Source organism: Manis javanica, chromosome 13, assembly GCF_040802235.1.
Source record: "Manis javanica isolate MJ-LG chromosome 13, MJ_LKY, whole genome shotgun sequence".
Lineage (NCBI taxonomy): Eukaryota > Metazoa > Chordata > Mammalia > Pholidota > Manidae > Manis > Manis javanica.
In genome coordinates, this window is record NC_133168.1 from 95,783,991 (window position 1) to 95,802,751 (window position 18,761).

Consider the following 18,761-nt stretch of genomic DNA (forward strand, 5'->3'; position numbering starts at 1 on the left):
CCGATCGGGAAACGGTGCCTGGAGCCTGCGCACTCGGTTACGGTCCACAGTGCTTGCGCGCATGCGCCTGGCGTGCGGGATGGAGACGCTGGAGAAGGTAGGGCCGGTGCGGCGATCTTGGGCAGGTGGGCACCGAGGAGGCCAGACCTCTCGCACCGTTGTGAGTGTCACACTGGGACTACGTGAGCCAGTGAAATCCCCGAAAGGTATGGGAAACCAATCTAGAGTCAGTTTGTCTTTTTATCACTTCCGGACATGTGCACACAACTCCCACTAACTCATAATATCAATTACCCTAATTCTTTCATGAAAGGTCATTTTAAAACATTTTCTAAAAGGCAGTAAAGATCCGTAACATAAAATCCACCACTAAGACGCTTCGCAGTGCACGGCTCAGTGGCATTAAGCATGTTCACATTATGATGCAGCCATCCCCGCCATCCATTTTTATAACTTCCCATCTTTGCAAACTGAAGCTCTGTCCCTGTGAAACACTAACCCCCCTCTCCCCTCTCCTAGCCCCCGGCACTCATGACTCTACTTTCTGTCTTTATGAATCGACTCCTCCAGGGACCTCATATAATTAGAATCATAATGTTAAAGAATTGACAGGGTCAAAATGGAGTCAGTTGTGCCAAACCCCCCATGGGCAAACTAAGACTTAATACCTGACTTAACTGCAGTTTGGCCTCTTCCAGGAATGTAAGCTTTAATCAGTCAATCAGGAATTACCTAGTTAGCTCTAGTAAGGTAATCTGTCTGATGGACCCTCCCACCTTTCCCCAAAGGAACGGTAAATTTCCTAAAACGATCTACGGTGTGAGACAAGCCCTTTATTTTGTACGAGTCTTTGGGGCTTCTTTCTATTGGCCTGATTCATGAATCATTAAATAAAGCCAATGAGATCTTCAAATTTAGTCAACTGAATGTTGCTTTTGAATAATACAGGATTTGTCCTTTTGCGTCTGACTTATTTCACGGAGCATAAAGTTCTCAAGGTTCATCCAATTGTAACGTGTCAGAATTTCCTTTTCAATGCTAAATAATATTCCATTGTAGGACGACACCACGTTTTATTTATCGATTCATCCATTGATGAGCATGTGAGTGTTTCCACCTTTTTTGGCTGTTAGGAGTCCTGCTACTAAGAGCACGGATGTGCAAACATCTGTTCAAATCCCTGCTTTCAGTTCTTTTGGGTATCTATGCGGAAATGGAATTGCTGGATCATAACGTAGTTTTATGTTTTATTTTTTGAGGAACCGTCATACTGCTTTCCACAGTGGCTGCATGATTTTATGAGAAAGGTCATTTTAACAGCAGTAAAAAAAACAAAAAACTAAAGGAAGTGATGGCACAGAATAAAGGACATTTGAATGGGAAAAAGTTGACTTTAAGAAAAATTCACCACATTGCTTTTCTTTTGTCACATCTATGATAACCCATGTACATTTCATGTGCGGTGCACCTTTGGGAACCACTTGGGATGCTCAATCAATACCCCCTATCAGGGTCCAGCCCAAATTGCCTGGTCTCCCGGGCTCAGTCTTGCCCACTTCCTGTCCAGCTGCCCCTCAGGCATTCTTTTGACAGTTTTCAATGCTTTTTAAGTGCTGGATACTGGGCTGAGCATCAGAGATACAATGTTTAAAAATAGATACATAAGATACATATACATAATTGTAATATGTCACAATTCTCTAAGAAGGCAAAGATGTAACTATAGCTCTCGCCTGAGTAAAACTGCTCCCAGACGTGCCTGTTCCTGGGATTCTACAATGTGAGCCTTTTTATTTTATTTTATTTTGATTAAGGTATCATCCATACACAATCTTATGAAGGTTTCACATGAGCAACATTGTGGTTTCAACATTCACCCCATAATACCAAGTACCCCCCCCCCCAACCCCATTGCAGTCACTGTCCATCAGCGTAGTAAGATGCGATAGAGTCATAACTTGTCTTCTCCGTGCTGTACTGCCTTCCCCATGACCTGCCTATATTGTGAGTGTTAATTATAATGCCCCTTAATCCCCTTCTCTCTCCCTCCCTCCCCACCCGCCCTCCCCAACCCCTTCCCTTTGGTAACCACCAGTCCCTTCTTGGAGCCTGAGTCTGTTGCTGTTTTGTTTCTTCAGTTTTCCTTTGTTATTATACTCCACAAATGAGTGAAATCATTTGGCACTCGTCTTTCCAATGTGAGCCTTTTTAAAAGCTTTTCCTCTCACTGCTCCCACCACTCACCCAGAAGTAGGGAGAATGTGCATCTGGTTTCCAATAATGCCATGGTCTTTCCCAGCTCTGTGTGTTTCTTCTACCTTCCTTCTGTTCTGCAAAGTGATCTTTCTGACATTTTATTTTATTTTAGGCTATATATACATATAGCCTTTTTATCGAGCTATAGTTTGAGCTCTAATTTCTGTATAGTAAATGCACAGTTCTTGAATCTACAGTCCCTTCAGCTTACAATTTTACAGTTGTGTGTACCCACGTAACCATTCCAGGAAACAACTTGTAGAACATTTCCATCGCTCTAGAATGGTTGGTTCTTCAGGGCTCTTCCCTGTGAAACCCCCTCACCCCAGACAGCAGGGATGTGCTGGTAACTGTTTAACTATGAGATTTTGAAATGAGAGACAGAGATAGACAGGGAGAGAGAAAGGCTGATTTTCAATTTGTAGTATCTGCCCCCGCCCCATATCTTTTTGTAGTGTAAATATTCCCAGCATGGCTGATTTCCAGCAGCCATGACATTGCAAAGAATGGTAAGAATAGGCAGCTATGAGCCAGGACAAGCTGGCTTCAGTACACCCCAATCCCACAGATACCCTAGATTCTGATTGCTTCCCCATAGATTAGTTTCTCATGTTCTAGAGCTTTCTAGAAATGGAGTTGTATGGTAGGTACTCTTTTGGGTCCAACTTCTTTTCCTTAGCACAATGCGATTCACTCATGTGGTTGCAACTAACGAGAATTTGTTCTTTTTCCTTGCTGAATAATATTCCATATATTTGGGGGACTGCCCTTCCTGTGGAACAGTAAATTAGCTCTTCTCCAGGAGAAGAAAGAGATCAAATCTTTTCTGATGACCAGAACTGTCAGTTCTTTTTAGTTCCCTCTTGGGAGCTCAGCTCACATGCCCCCTCTTCCACCTTTTCCATAAAGTCTGATTCTCCTAGTTGCTACCTGTTCCCCATTTCTGGAATTTCTGGTTCACCCTGCTTGTTTCTGGCTTATGGTTTTTGCTTCATTCTGACTTATATTGCTGCTCACTCATTATGCCTTCCATTCTAGTGATGGACTTTCTGCGGGCAAGGAGAATATTGGATTTATCTCTCTCTCTCCCAGTCCAGCTCTTTGGATATAGCTGCAGTTTCATACATGCATGGTACTTGAATGAATGAAAGGGGTATTCCAATCTTGAGGGAGACAATTTTCCTGCTAATCACCTGATTCTCAGTGCTTGTTCTAGAACATGAGCTCTTACTGTTAAGTTACAGTACAGACTCTGCCCTCTTCTCTATCTTTGCCAGTGAACACATTTTGCTGTGCAATCTCTCCCTGGTACATATCTCTCTACTTATCATTGGTTCCAATCACATCTTTCTTAGTATATCTGTTCCCTGGTCCCAGAGACTTGGGTGCCTCTTAAATCTCCTCCCACCCTGGAAATAAGTTTCTAATAATAGCTTTGTTGATAGATTCAATCCAAGGTGACATTTATCTTGTTTAGACACAATCTAGTATCAATACCACATGTGCACATTCTTCCTATCTCAGAATGCACCCTGACCTTTATCTCTCACCTGTGCAACGGATTAATGAAAAGAATGGCTGACCTGACCCCTTTGGATAGCAATTTAGCACAACCTAGAATTCCTGTGATCCAGCAATTCTACTCCTAGGCGCATGACCTAGGAAATCCTTGCCCTTGTATGACCAGGATACATGTACACTAAGGTTCTCAATGGCGAAAATCTGGAAACTAACACAGTTTACTACAACAGCAAACTACGACACTGATGGAAGAATGGAAAGGTGTGTTCTAGTGTAGTCCCACAAAGAAATATTAAGCAGCAGAAAACACAAATGACAACATTAACAAGTCTTAGAAACACAAAGTTGCAGAAACTGTCTAGCACTGTTCTTATAAAATGAAAACAACTCAGCATCATTGGCCATTGGAAGAATGCAAATTAAAACCATAATGAGATATCACCACACTATTAGGATGGCTCAAATGAAAAGGGCTGGCAATACCAAGGATGCAGAGCAACCAGGACTCTGCATGTTGCTGGTGGAACACCAAAGTGGAATACAGCAGTTTCCACTGGCCGTTTCTTCAGAAGTTAAACACACACAGTTACCGTATAACCCAGCAACCCCACTCCTGGGTGTTTACGCGAGAGAAATGAACCCTTAGGTCCAGACAAAACCTGAACATGATAGACTGAGACTGAAAACAACCCAAATATCTCCCCCAGTGGATGAACTGATAAACAACTTGTGGATGAAATGAATTAAAATTGTGGATGAATTCCACACAATAGGCTATATCCTCAGTAATTAAAAGGAACAAACTGTGAATACATATGCCCAACTTGGGTGAATCTCAAAGGCATTATGCTATCAGAAAAAGTGGCAGTCTTGCAAAGGTGCGCAGTGCGTGATTCCATTGAAATGACGTTCTTTTAAGGACATCACTGGGGTACAGATCAGAGATTTCCAGGTGTCAGGATTTGGAGAAGGTTGTACCTATGATGGAGATTGTCTTTGTGGTGATGGAAATGTCCTGTATTCTGATTATGGTGGTGATTACACGAATCTGAATGTGACCGTTTTCATAGAGCTATACGCACAGCGAAGAATGGGTGCATGTAAAAGCTGCTGAAATCAGAATGTTAGTTGTACCACTGTGAATTCCCTGGTTTTGAGATGGTTCTATGGTTACATAGGATGTTGTCTTTGGGGAAAGCTGGGAGACTCTCTGTACTATTTTTTGAAACTTTTATGTGAGCCTAAAATCATTTCAAAATTGGAAATCAACAAATAACAGTAACAACAAAAACCAGGGAAAATATGGTGGTTCCTCAAAAAAATTAAACAAAACTACCATATGATTCCACTTCTGGATATGTGCCCAAGAGAATTGAAAGCAGAGACTCAAACAGATACTTATACACTTATGTTCAGAGCAGTGTTATTCACAGCAGCCAAAAGGTGGAAGCCACACACATGTCCATTGACAGGTGAAAGGGTAACATAAATGTGGTCTGTCCATACACTGGAATGTTATTCTGCCTTAAAAAGGAAGGAGGTTCTGACCCCTGCTACAGAGTGGATGAAACTTGAGGACACTGTTCTCAGTGAGATAAACCAAGCATGAAAAGACAGATCCTGTCTGAATACACTCACAGGAAGTCCCTAGAGAAGTTAAAACCACGGAGACAGAGAGTAGATGGTGGGGCCCAGGAGAGGGGAACAATCACTAATGGACACTGAGTTTCCTTTCGGGGTGAAGATAATACTTTTAAATCAGATAGAGCCGATGGTCAACAAAACATTGTAAATGTACTGAACGCCACTGAATTGTTCACTTTGAAATGGTTAATTTTGTTATGTGCATCTCATCTTGATTTTTTCAAAAGGAAATAAATGCTTAAAGCATCATCAGCTAATTATATTACATTTTGCTGCTATGGATGCTTTTAATTTCATTTTCACCTATTTTCATTATTTTCCTTACTGCATCTGGTGGAAATAGTATATGGTGGTAGTCACTTCTGTATATTTTTCGTCACATTGGCGGCTTGAAATGGGCCATGTGAGAGGATTTACACCGTGGAAACTGGCAAATGCTACAAATGAAGGCTTGATTTATTGATTTTGGGTTGTTTAAATCAAGGGTCAGCAAACTTTTTGGTAACGGGTCAGATAATAAATATTTTTTGTTTTGTGGGCCCTAGAGTCTCTCTTGCATCTGCTCAACTCTGATTGTAGAAAAAAAGCAGCCACTGCTAACCAAATGGGTGTACGACAGTAAAAATTTATTTACAAGGACAGGCAGGCAGAGGGTCATAGTGTGTTAACTCCTGGTTTAGGCCTTTAAAAAGTAATGAAGAGAAGTTCATGCGGATTAAACTTTAAAATGTGCTGTGTCTCCAGTTGTGAAATTGCACATAGCACCCAAAACGATGGGGAAATGGTTTTCCCAGTATTCAAAAACTATTATCTGACTCATTAAAGAGGACCTTCAGGTTACCCATGAACAAATGTCTTCACTTTCATGTTACTTATTAACACAAATGAAAATATCAACATTCATTTCAGAACTGCACTTGTTCTGTTATTTGCAGCCATGGAGACCTATTTTGAGATTCAAGTGGCTATATAGAATTTACAATAGAGTAGTGTATATTTTATTATTATTTGTAAACTTCAGACTATACACCCTTTATGTCTGTAACATTCATAATAAAGAATACACATTATGTAATGCATATGTATTACATGCATGCAATATATATGATATAGTAGATACATGAAATTCTCTTCCTCAGAGAGCCAGTTGATAACTGGACCAGCACACCACTGCCTTTATACATTGGAGAGCTGAGATGTCCCACGACAGCATGCATTCATTCAACTAACATTTATTGTCTGCTCTCTGCCAAGCAGAGAGACATATCCTAGGGAATATAGATGCTAATTACTATATTCGACAAACATGTCTTGCTCTCCTTCCCTGCATCAATGTCAGACCAGGTACTTAGCTAGTCCGAGAGAGGACAGGGTGTGAGTGGGGACAGAAGGCACCAGCTGGGAACTAGAATGCACAAAAACACAGAGGTCCATGTCTGGGATGCCATTCCTAGAGTTTCTTTGTTGTTTTTTTTTTACCTGCTTTTATGTTATTGTTGTTGCTGATTGTTTTTAATTGAGATATAATTGACATTGCATGATATTAGTTTCAGGTGTACAACAATGATTTGCTGTATGTCTATATTGCAAAAAGATCACATTATCTAGTGAACATCCATCACCTCGTACAGTTGCATTTTTTTTCCTTGTGATGAGAACTTTTAAAGTCTATTCTCTTAGCAGCTTTCATGTATACAGGGCAGTATTGTTGACTACAGTGGTCACGCTGTACGTGACTTGCAGCCCATTCATTCAGCAAATCTTTATGGAACACGTGCTCCGCGCCGACTAATGCACGACGGTGAATTAGCTGCAGTCCCTGCTCTCACGGCGTCGGTCTGGTGCAATAGAAATAGGCCACATACAAGTACGAGAAGCAGCATTTCTCCACCGTGGCCAATTTCAATTTATTACTCAGTAATAAACCGATGGACACTGTCTTCTTAAATTCTTTCTTTATTGAGACGTAGTGTATGTCATGTAAAACCCACCCTTTTAAAGTGTGCAGTTCAGCGGTTTTCAGCATATCACTGTGACGCGCGGCTGTGTCCGCCATCCCCTTCCAGAATGCTTCCATCATTCCAGGAAGAGACCCCGGCCCCATCGGCGGTCAGCGCCCGTCCCACCCTCCCCGCCCCGGGCAACCACGAGTCCTCACCTTCATGCCGCCAACTTCTGACTGTAGTCATAAAATCCTTCCAAGGAGATCAAGTCAAAATGGGGTTTTGATGTGATGTTGTAATCACTCCGATCAAAGTCCCAAACTCAAGGTTTCTGGAAAGAGCAGTGACTTTTTTTTTTTTTTTTTTTTTTTACAGGGGCAATTAAAAATATCCAGGGCTTGGCAAGATCAGTTGGGTGTGTACAGATTTCTCTCAAGGCCGATATCCCCGGTGACCTTCAATTTATGGAGGTATTCATTTGTCAATCCGATTTCTGCGTTTCCTGTAAAGCATTTGAGACATTGTTTGGATGACTGGGCACATGATGAGTCCCTCAGAAATGTAGGGTCTTGACAAACTCATTTCAAGCCTCTGGGCCTCAGTTTCCCCTTTGGGGACATGATTTCCTCATTTGATGCTAGAGCAGGGCTCTAAAAAAACATCTTCTGTAAAAGATAGTAACTATTTTTTGCTTCTAGGGCCAGACAGCGGCTTCTGTCACAGCTACTCAGCTCTGCCATGGTAGCAGGAAAGCAACTATACACGATATGTAGTCAAATAGGTGTGGCTGTGTGCCCATAAAACTATTTACTGATACTGAAATTTGAATTTCATATCGTTTTCAGTCCAGAAAATATTCTTTTTTTTTTTTCCAGCCATTTGAAATATACAAAAAATCATTCTTAACTCACAGATCAGACAAACACAGGCGGTAAGCTGGATTTGGCCCCTGGGCTATATAGCTTGCCAACCCCTGATCTAGGGCATGGTGGCATCGTTTACACTGCGTGGCATTCAGGGTATGAAACATGCCCACGTTCTTTGTTATCAAGCTAAGGTAAATACTTTCTCTTAAGATTTTATTTCGTTCAACAAACATACTAGTCCATTCATTCCGCAAATCTTTATCGAACACCTACTCTGCGCCAGCTAATACACAACAGTGAATTCATTACAACCCCTGCTCTCGTGGAGTCGATCTGGGGGGAGAGAAATAGGCCACAAACAAGTAAAATAAACAGTATTTCCCCAACGTGGCCGATTTCAGGTTACCCACGTGATGTCATTGAACACGGAGTTCGACAAGACAGGAGCGTCATTTGCTCTCAGCGGCCAGAGCTTTTCTGGTTTGGGTGCCACCCACTCTCAGTTAGCCTGAGCATAGCGCCGACCTTCTTTCTCTTACCTTCTATTTCTTTGCTGGGAAATACCAGCCAGCCCCCGCAGACGTCAGATGAGATGATGCTGGTCAAAATACTCTGGGGGAACAGAGAGAGACAAGCTACATAAATGCAAAGGCATAAAGATAAAAAGCGCAGATTGGGAGTTGGTGTGAAGGGTCTTTGGAAAGTCACAGTGCTGTTCAAATTTGTGGATGCCTTTGACACCCGCGGACTGTGATTTAGTCCTGTGACAGCCTTTCATGCGTGTAAAGCGTGGTGGGATAGCAGGAGCCGGTCGCCAGAGGGGGAAGCCCGGGAGACTTTGTCCGGGGGCAGGGGAAAGAATCTGGGCAAGGAGGGGACCTACAGAAAACTCACTTTCCCTGGGTTAGGGGCCAGGCAGCGGGGACAGTAGGCTCAGAAGGCAGTTGTTTACAAGGTCCACTAGAGGGCGCCACAGGCTGGGACGCTGACCTCAGTCCCTTGGGGGCTGCGCGCGCGGATCAGGCCTGGTCTGGGTGGGAAGGGCGGGGTCGGGGAGTTCTTCCTGGCTAATGCTGGGCAACTGTAAGACAAGGCGGGCGGTCTGTGGCCTTGAACCTGGAGGGCCCGTCTGTGCTTCCAGAGTTGGAGGCTTGAAGGAGAGGGGTTGACAAATTAGATCAGGAATCTGCAAACTTTTTCCTAACAGGGCCAAACAGCAATTAACGTAAACAGTGTCTCGGTCACATCAGCTCGGTTCTAGTCTACTAGCCCCTAAACAGACACAGACAACACCTCAACAAATGGGCGGAGCTGCGGGCCAATGAAATTTTCTTTTTAGAAGCTGAAATTTGAATTTCATGCCATTTTCCTGTGTCAACGATATAATTGTTTTCTATAGTTTGTTAACCATTAAAAAATGTAAAAACCAGTTTAGCTCTCAGGCAGTACAAAGACAGCATGTGGAGGGGGGCGTAGTTGGTCAGTGGGGTATCGATTATAGTAAATATTTGTTTGACACTTACTAGGTATTAAGTGTATTAAGTGCTTAAATGCAGCGGCTTATGTTGGACATTGAACATCCGGAGTAGAACTTGTTTTAACATCCCCTCCTCTACAGTATATGGCAAAGAAGTTTCAATAATAATTATCAAAAGCAACAAATAATAGTAATGACCAGAAAAGAAATACAGTGACAGTTTTTCTTTTATTGGACATCATATATATAATCACAGTGTTCACATGCCAATAACATACACAAAATAAACATGACAGTCTAATAAAGGGAAAAAAGTAATGAATAAATACCTTTTGATTTCATTAGTGAATTTTTTAGTCGCAGCATATGGTGGTAATTGTTCTACTTTACTGTTATTTTGTTAATTTCTTATCGTGCCTAATTTATACAGTGAATTTTTCTTAAAGAAGAACTTTATATACTGGTCTGTCACAGTTATAAATAATAACAGTTTGATAAGTAAATGATCAAATAAAAATACCAATTGAGAGGAAGGAGATTTCTCCGTTTTAACGCTGTGGCTCAAATTCAGTAAAGACATTCCATGTTTGAGTTAAGATTGGAGTTTACCAAACAAAAATAGTATTATTTTCAGTTTGGCATGCTATTTAAAATTTCAGACACAAATAGACTCTCCAAATGGTCACATACAATAAAAGAAGTGAAGTGGCTCCAACTCTATTTCTTTGCATTTACAAATCACTGGGCTGACACGGCTTATTTTGAATCCGTTGTTTAAACACAAGAATGTGTAACACTGCCATGATTGGAAACAAACCGTTCCCCAATAGGACTCAAAAGATCGGGAATTGTTAAGGACTGACTCACAAAATGAACCTCGAGAGGCTGTTGCTGAGTCTGTGGTCTGGGCCGGATGTGCAGCATGGAGTTCTCCAAACTCATTTCCAAGTATAATGCAATGTTTACTAAAGGATAAACAATAAAAATGTGCAAATTCAAGGCTTCCCACTATGAAATGTCAACAGTAACCACAGCAGTTGTTTACAGCAGGAGTTGTCAAACTAGGATTTGGAAGCCAAAGGCATCCCAGTGTCCATAGCAGGGGCTGAGGCTGGTTTTTTAACCAGTTTGGGTGGGGGGGAGAAAAAAGGACAATAATATTTCACAACATGTGCAAAGCATATAGGATTCAAGTTTTGGGGTCCGTAAATAAAGGCTTACTGGCACACAGCCACTTATTCATTTTTGAACTGTCTGTGGCAGCTTTTGTGGCACAGCGGCAAGCTGCGTCGCTGCCATCTGGCCCACAGAGCTGGAAATATTTACTATCTGGCCCTTTACAGAAAGTTTGTTGACCCCCTGGTTCAGACCAATGAAAGATTTCCTAGGGGGAAGATGATTTTTTTTTACTGACATTGTTCAGAACTGGTGGCAATAAAAAAGCAAATAATTAAAGAGGTTTTACTACCATTTTCTTTGAATTCTCTATACACAATGCTCCCCTTTGTTGCTAGACCTGGGGTGGGCTGCTCCCCTCACTGTACCCTTGTTATGCCACTGTTTGTGTGTAGGAGCTCACTGGATCTTTACTATCATCCCTATTTGGGAGAGGAGGAAGCTGAGGCACAGAAAGGCCAAGTAACTTGCACAAAGTCACACAGCTCACAAGAGAAGGGGCTGCAATTGAACCCAGAGAGCTGTAAGCATAACATCCCCTCTGTGCTGCATGACGCCACAAAGCCCCGAGCATCTTTCCTGACATTGCCATGACCGCTGCCGCCCAGGGGCAGCTCGGGCTTAGCATCATCGCCTTGAATTTCAGCATTACCTCTTACAAGCTGCACAACTGTGGGCAAGGGACAGCTCCCCCTTGAGCCTCAGTTTCCTCATCTGTAAAATGGGCAGGACAAAATCCCCCACTCACTGGGATTCCTGGAGGATGAAGTTTATTTGCGTCCTGAGCACAGTGCCTGGAATAGCAAGGGAACAATAAATATTAGCTGTGGCTTTGACTAGATTGGGCACTTCAACCCAGCAGCTGAGCCTAGCATTGTTGGAGGAATAGCATTGTTCCCTGGAAAAAAAAAGTCCACGAGTGTGGGGTGCTGGGGGAATTCAGTGCACCAAGTAAGTGCTCCGTGCATGCTTCCCTGCAGACTGCACTTAAAAAATAAATCTAATGAAAGGCAAGAAATTGCTTCCTTTTCAGCCCTCTTTTAAACCTTCCGAGTATATCGGGAACATGCAAAGTGGGTGCTGCTGCACCTTTAATACCTATTTACTAATCTGTTTTTTGGAGTCACCTAATCCAGAACCTTCTACAGGCAGTAGTATCTGCCTAGAATTTAATGACATTCTTTTCCTTGGCATCTATTTTGAGCACCTGATGCTGTTTTTTTTTTCTTTTTTAAAGTTTTGTTATGATGTTATAAATTTGTTAAAATTTGTTATAATGTTCCCAAACCTAACGTTATGTTTCCTTTTAAGATAGACGTGTGGCAGGAAAGAAGGTTCATACAATCTTCAGCACTATTACACTGTGCTTTTTTTCCTTCCATGAATTTGTTTTGGAAAGACCCTCAGTAAGTAACACGATGGTAAATTGAGACCAGTAATCAGACGCCCCACACAGAAAATAATTGTGAAGATAAATACAATGTAAAAATAAATGTTATTCAATTCTGTCAAAGGTGGCTGTATATACCAGGCTAGGTGACTTTTCAAACATACTCTCGCCTGGAGATTTGAAGTCTTGGGGATCTGAGAGCACTTGGTGGGGGGTTCTGTCTGCTACGTGACGGAAATGCTGGGCACAGCCTTGTCCCCAGCGAGAAGGAGCAAAACCATCTGTGGCTCGTGAGTCCAATCCAATGTTGCTCCTGTTCCGATTTCCTCAGGATTAACCGTTAACCCTGATGTTTGATCCGGCGGGGGCTTTATATAACCTTTAGATCAATTGTCACGTTTCAGGGGAGGGGGGAAAAATAGAGTCTTAGAGGGTAGAAGTGACTTGATGATGTCACAGCCACGTTCACTGCTGAGGTGGGGGTAGGACAGAAGTCTGTCGGCATCCAGTCTGGAAAGCAGTTGTGCACAATGTGGACAAGTTTTGAACTGGCGAGCGATACGGCTGACATCCCAACTTGGCTGCAAGCAGACCTGATTATCTTGGGATGCACGGTCTCACATTGGGTTGTAGGGGTCACTCCACAGTATGGTTGAAGTCGCTTTGATGATGGGGGAAACTCTCTCAGGTGTGGGGGCACATCAGGGACCAAAGTAGACAGGTCCCCACTCCCTGGCGTGAACAAATGCCATCGCTAGATCGACAGAGTGCCCCCAGAAGTTAAGCTAGAATAACAGGGGTGGGGGGGGTCGAGGGTGGGGGTGACTTCTTCAGGAGATGACACTGACCCGAGACCACCAGGTTTGGGTTTCATAACAGCTTTGAGAAGGTGTTGTGGGTAAAATTGTGTCCCCCTTGCCCCAGACTCACATGTTGGTGTCCTAACCCCAGGGCTTTAGAATGGGACTGTATTTGGAGGCTGGGTCTTGGCAGAGGTAATCAAGTTCTAATGAGGTCAGTTCTATAACATATCACTGCATTTATAGGGTCCACGCTAGAGGGGGCGAAGATTTAATATATGGGCAGCTGTTGAGCCACTGTGTTGTATGTTTGAAACCAACACAAGATGGTGTATCAATGATACTTTAATAAAAAAAAAGTTATAATGAGCTCCTTAGGGTGGGCCCTAATCCTTATAAAAAGGGGGAATTTGGACACAGAGACACAGTGAGAAGAGGTAGAGAGACAGGCCTCAGAAGGTTTCCCACTAGAGAGTCAACATAAGCAGCTGTTCTGCTCCTGACTTGCCAAGAAAGTCACCTTGATCTTGGACTTCCAGCCTCCAGAAGTGTGAGATAATGAATTTCTGTTGTTTCAGCAGCCCCGGCAAACTTGTTCAGAAGGGGAGGGGTGAAGTGCCGGGATGAAATCAGGATCTGGAGACCAGGAAATGCCACCCCACGGGCTGGAGCCCAAGGGTACACCCGCCTCCATCTCCACCCGCCCGCACAACAGGAAGGCAGAGGTGGGCACTTCCGCCGCCAATGGGGGCCTCCCTCTACCGCCTAGAGGGTCCGCTGTGACCCTTGGACCTACCAGCCATAAAGCAACCACCTGCATGAGATGCTGGCTAGACAGGCAGGGAGAGGTGGGGACAGCCAGAGGGGTGGGGGGCCAGCTCTGTTTGCTGGTCTAGGTTCAAGGCACTCATGGGGCTCTTCCCCGGGGGCCACCCACTCTCCAGGGCCGGGGGGCCACCTTCCTATGCTTGGCTAAGAGCGAGGTCCAGACACACCAGGCTTGAACAGCAGCCCTGCCACACCGGGCCTCCCAGCCCTGTCCATGCACACATCCTCCCAGCCCACGCAGAAACTTCTAGAGCCATCGCAGGACTGGCCAACAGCCTTCTCACCTGGAGTAAGCCCCTCAGTCACCTCCCTGCCCCCCACTCCCCCGAACTCCCCTCCAGCCCCAGGTGCTCCTGGGTGTTTCTGCTGCCCTAGGGCCTCTGGATATATAGACTGTTCTCTGCTCTGAACATTCCTCCCACGTTGTCACCTGACGTCCCCCCCAACTCCGGGGCTATGTGGGGAGGCCTCGCTGACTACCTCATATGAAATTACAAGTCATGCTTCACACCCCCCTCTCTCTGTCGTGCTTTATTTTTCATGCATGGTGTCTTCGTTTAGCTTGTTTACTTGTGTATGTACAAATGATCTTATTTAGCATCCGTTTCCGGCCTTTGGAAGGTCAGCTTCACCAGGGAAGGAAGTGGGGGATGACTGGTCCATCACGAAGCCTGCTGTGTTCCTAATGCCCAGCACACAGCAGGTGTTCAATAAAGAGTGGCCGCAGGAATGAATGAGTGAACCAATCATCAGAATTCTCAGGCATAATGTCCTTCATTCTCTAGGAAGGGCAGACGGGGCCCACCCTCGGCCAGGCTCTCCCCACATGGTGGTCTTCAGAGACCCTGGTTCCAGTCTCCTGTCTTCACCCACATCCCACAAGCCCCAGCTTCCTGGACAGGCTTCAGCACACGATGTAAGAGAGGATGGAGCAGCCGGGAGGAGCTGGCACTAATCACTTGGCGTTGCCCAAGAGGTGGGTCAGAGTCCCCCTGGGCACCAGCCCCTGGCCTGGCTCTGCCACACCCGTAGCACGAGGGTTTTACTCACTGCCTGGCCTGGTCATACCCCAAGGGAGGGTCCCGGAGAAGGAGGAGGGAGAGGAGGAGAACGAGAGGGGGGAGGGAGGGGGTTGGCCAAGGAGCTGCTGCCCCCTGGCCTCTTCCCCCAAAACTGACCATAAAGGGAAGTAGAGGGAGTCCACTCAAGTGAGAAGGGCAAGCAGAGGAGAGGTGGCACAGTGACAAGGGCTAAGCCCTGGACTGGAGCGGCAGACCTGGGCGTTGTCTCAACTGCGGCTGACTCATGGATTGGCCAGGATGACTCACAACCCCTTATTAGCCCCCCGTCCTCCTGTGCAAAGCGGGGACTGTCTTATGGCCAGGCTTTGCAGAGGCCAAAGGGCTGGGGCCCCCGGAAAGCAGCAAGCGGGTATCCGCCGCAGGTCATGGGGCTGGTGAGCAATGTAATTCTGACAGATACACATCCTCATAATAATAGTAACAGCCATAAAGACAGACAGATTTTGACACCTGAATATGTGGCGTGTTTTAATGTCTCGAATCCCCTCAGTGATTCAGTGAAGCAGGTCCTTTTTCGTCCATAGGACAGATAAAGAAACTGAGACAACAGCAGCAAAGTCATTGCCTACGGTCACAAAGTTTCGTCAAGCAGCAGAGCCAGGATTCAAACCCAGGCCCTGCTGTCATCCACTGCTGTCTGCTAGAAGTATCTGTACTGTTCAGAAATGTTTGGAAGCTACATTTATAAATCACAGAGTAAAATTAAGTTTCATCTCAGTCATCTGTTTTGTTAATCCAAATGATTGATTAAAATCCAAATTTATTATTTCCACATGTAACCAATATCAAAATTACTGCTATTTCACTTTTTGAAATACTAAGCCTTAGATTTCCAACGGCATGTTTCACATTTACAACATCTCCCCATGTGGGCACTAAATTTTCATTAGAAATCCTTCATCTGTGTCCATAGAATTTGTGAAATTTGCAGTTAAAAATGGAGATTCACATACCCAAGTTGTTCCATATGTGTATATACTCAAAAGTTGCCCATGGACTGGATTGAGTATTGATTTTTAAATGTAAATTAATAAAGGTGAAATAAAATGCACAATCCAGTTGCTCAGCCAGTCTTTATACTTCAAGCGGTCAGTAACTATATGGGACACGGTTCCTGTATCGGGCAAGCAGATCTATCTGCTAAACATGTGGATTACAGAAAAAAATTTTTTTTTCTGAAAGGGCCAGATAGTAAATCTTTTCAGCTTTGCAGGCCACAGGTTCTCTCCTGCAACTGCTCGGCTCCACCTCTGTAGCATGAAAGCAGCCCTTAGCTCTATGTGCTAATAAAGCTTTATTTACAAAAACAAGCAGAGGGCCAGAATTGGCCCGCCGGCTGTTGTTTGTCAACCATTTACTAAACTCTACAGTTATATTTATACTTGTTCAGTTGTTCTTTCCACAAATATTGATTGGGCAGCTACCGTGTGCCAGTCCCTGGGGGATACTACACAAAGGTCTCGTCATGATGATTATGCCTATTTTGTAGATGAATCCTAGCTGGGGACTTTCTAGCTCTCCACCCGACACCCCTTCCTCTCTCTGACTACTTAAGCACTGGGACAATGTTAATATAGGGGAGGAGCAAAGGACATTTTTGCTGAATGAAATAACTAATGAATATTTACATTGCCTGGATGTATCCCTCTACCTAGCACAGAATAGACACTTCAGTAAGTGTTTGTTGAATGTATATATGCTTCAATAAATAAGTATGTGGTGTGTCAAATGATGGTAAGCTCTATGAAGAAATATAAAGCAGGATGGGGGATGGAGACCGGGGGAGGGGTTGCAATTTTAAAGAAGGTGGTCAGGGAGGGCTTCAAGGAGGAGGTGAATTGGAGCAGAGCTCTAAAGGTGAAAGGAGCCAGTCACAGGGACATCCAGAAAACAAGATTCCAGAAAAAGAGGATGGCAAGTGCAAAGGCCCTGAGGCCGGGCCATGCCTGGTATATGTGGGGCCAGTGTAGAGTGAGCAGAGAAAAAGGGAAGATGCTGCCAAGGTGGTAAGGGGGAGGACACAGCCATGGAAGACCTGGGAGTCATAGTAAGGCAAGCCAGCTATTGGGAGTTGAGGGTGAGGGCCAAAGCCAGGAGGGGAAGGAGAAGGAGGGGAATGCACGGGTCCAGCCGAGTGACCATGGGGCTGGACCAGGACTGTGGAAACACAACAGGCAAGGAATGGAAGTATTTTGAAGGCAGAGCTGTTGAAATTTGCTGACAGACTGTCAGAAACATGCACAAAGCCCACGGAAAGATAAAAAGTATGAGAGTGGGAGCTAATGGAAGAAGGTGAGTGGCAGATACTGGGGAAACAATAAAGCAAAAAATGCCAGGATGTCAGAACAGTGGTTATCTCTGGAGGTAGGTCATGGCTAGGAAGGGGCTTCAAGTTGCTGGAATGTTCTATGTCCTGATCTCTGGGATGCTTACACAGATCTACAAGTATATGTAAAAATTCACGTTGTACACTTAATATTTGAGAGGGCTTATATACCTGTGTCATATTAATAATTAATAATACAATAATATACTATATAACATTAATTATAGATATTGATCATAAATGTTAATTTGATTCTATAATAACATACTAGAATTGTATCATAATGCATAGCTTATTTATAAATTGATCATTTATTTAATGATAATATAATATTATGTTTGAATGTAAAAAACTTAACACAGGCTGTTGGTACAAACTAATGCTAATAGCATGTCATGAGATTAGAGCACCAGTGATTTAATTACAGGCCCTTGACTGCCAAGAAATAAGGAGAAAAATAACAAAGATGTGTAAATAAGGGAGAACTCTTTTGCCAGGTTCAGGATGCATATTTTTTTTTTTGAGAGGGCATCTCTCATATTTATTGATCAAATGGTTGTTAACAACCAGGATGCATATTTTTAATACCCACCACACCTGGAGTAGTACCCAGGGACAGGAAAAGAGCTGCCTTCAAGGGACTCAGTCTAATTGTGAAAAGACAAGACACCTAAGGAGAGTGTGTTAAGTACTAATCCCTATGACATGTGTTCAAGTGTGAAGTTTGGGTGGGAGAAAGCCCTGGAGACAGAAACAATCAGGGAAGGTGATAGTTATGTTTTTCTTTTTCAGTTCAGGGGTCAGAAACTCAACTCAAACTTTTAAGCCCAAAAGAGAATCCACTTCACATTACTGCCACCTATCTGGAGCCAAGGAGTGGAGTTCAGGCATGGCTGGATCCAGGACTTCGGACCTTGTTCCTAGAGACCAATCACTCTTGGTCTGCTCTGCTGTATTCTGGGTGGCCTTCCTTCTCGGGAAGCTTCTCCCATCATGGGGTAGTGATGTCCAGGAGCCCCAAACCTACACTCCTTGCTCCCCTAACATGCCCATTCTATAGACATAGAAACAAGAGCTTTGGAGTGAAGTGACTTCATAACATCACATCACATCACATCACATCACAACACATCACAACACAACACAGCATAACATATTACATAACATAACATAACATAACATAAACATAACACAAACATAACATAACATACATAACATCACATAACATCATAACATCACATAACATAACATAACATCACAACATAACATAACATAACATAACATAACATAACATACATAACATCATAACCTATAACAACACATAACACCACACCACAACACAACATAACATGTCTCACGTAACACCTGTGAGGAGTGAAGACAAATTCACACACAGGTCTGACCCCAAACCCTGAGTACCTAAACTACTAAATCACTATGCCTGCTACGGAC

At 43.8% G+C, this 18,761-nt stretch overlaps 1 long non-coding RNA gene across 8 annotated transcripts; it reads left to right on the forward strand.

Annotated features, from left to right (window-relative positions):
• Positions 1 to 29: 29 nt before the first annotated feature.
• LOC108385049 (uncharacterized) lies at positions 30 to 16,362 on the forward strand. 8 transcript variants are annotated; one of them, XR_001850194.3, is made up of 6 exons: positions 30 to 206; positions 7,740 to 7,834; positions 12,199 to 12,289; positions 13,652 to 13,798; positions 14,687 to 14,877; positions 15,508 to 16,362. It is a non-coding gene; the product is annotated as an uncharacterized lncRNA (long non-coding RNA). The 8 variants fall into 8 exon arrangements; XR_001850193.3 differs by having other exon boundaries at positions 31 to 206; positions 12,195 to 12,289; XR_001850195.3 differs by having other exon boundaries at positions 31 to 206; positions 12,195 to 12,289; positions 13,655 to 13,798.
• Positions 16,363 to 18,761: the final 2,399 nt, after the last annotated feature.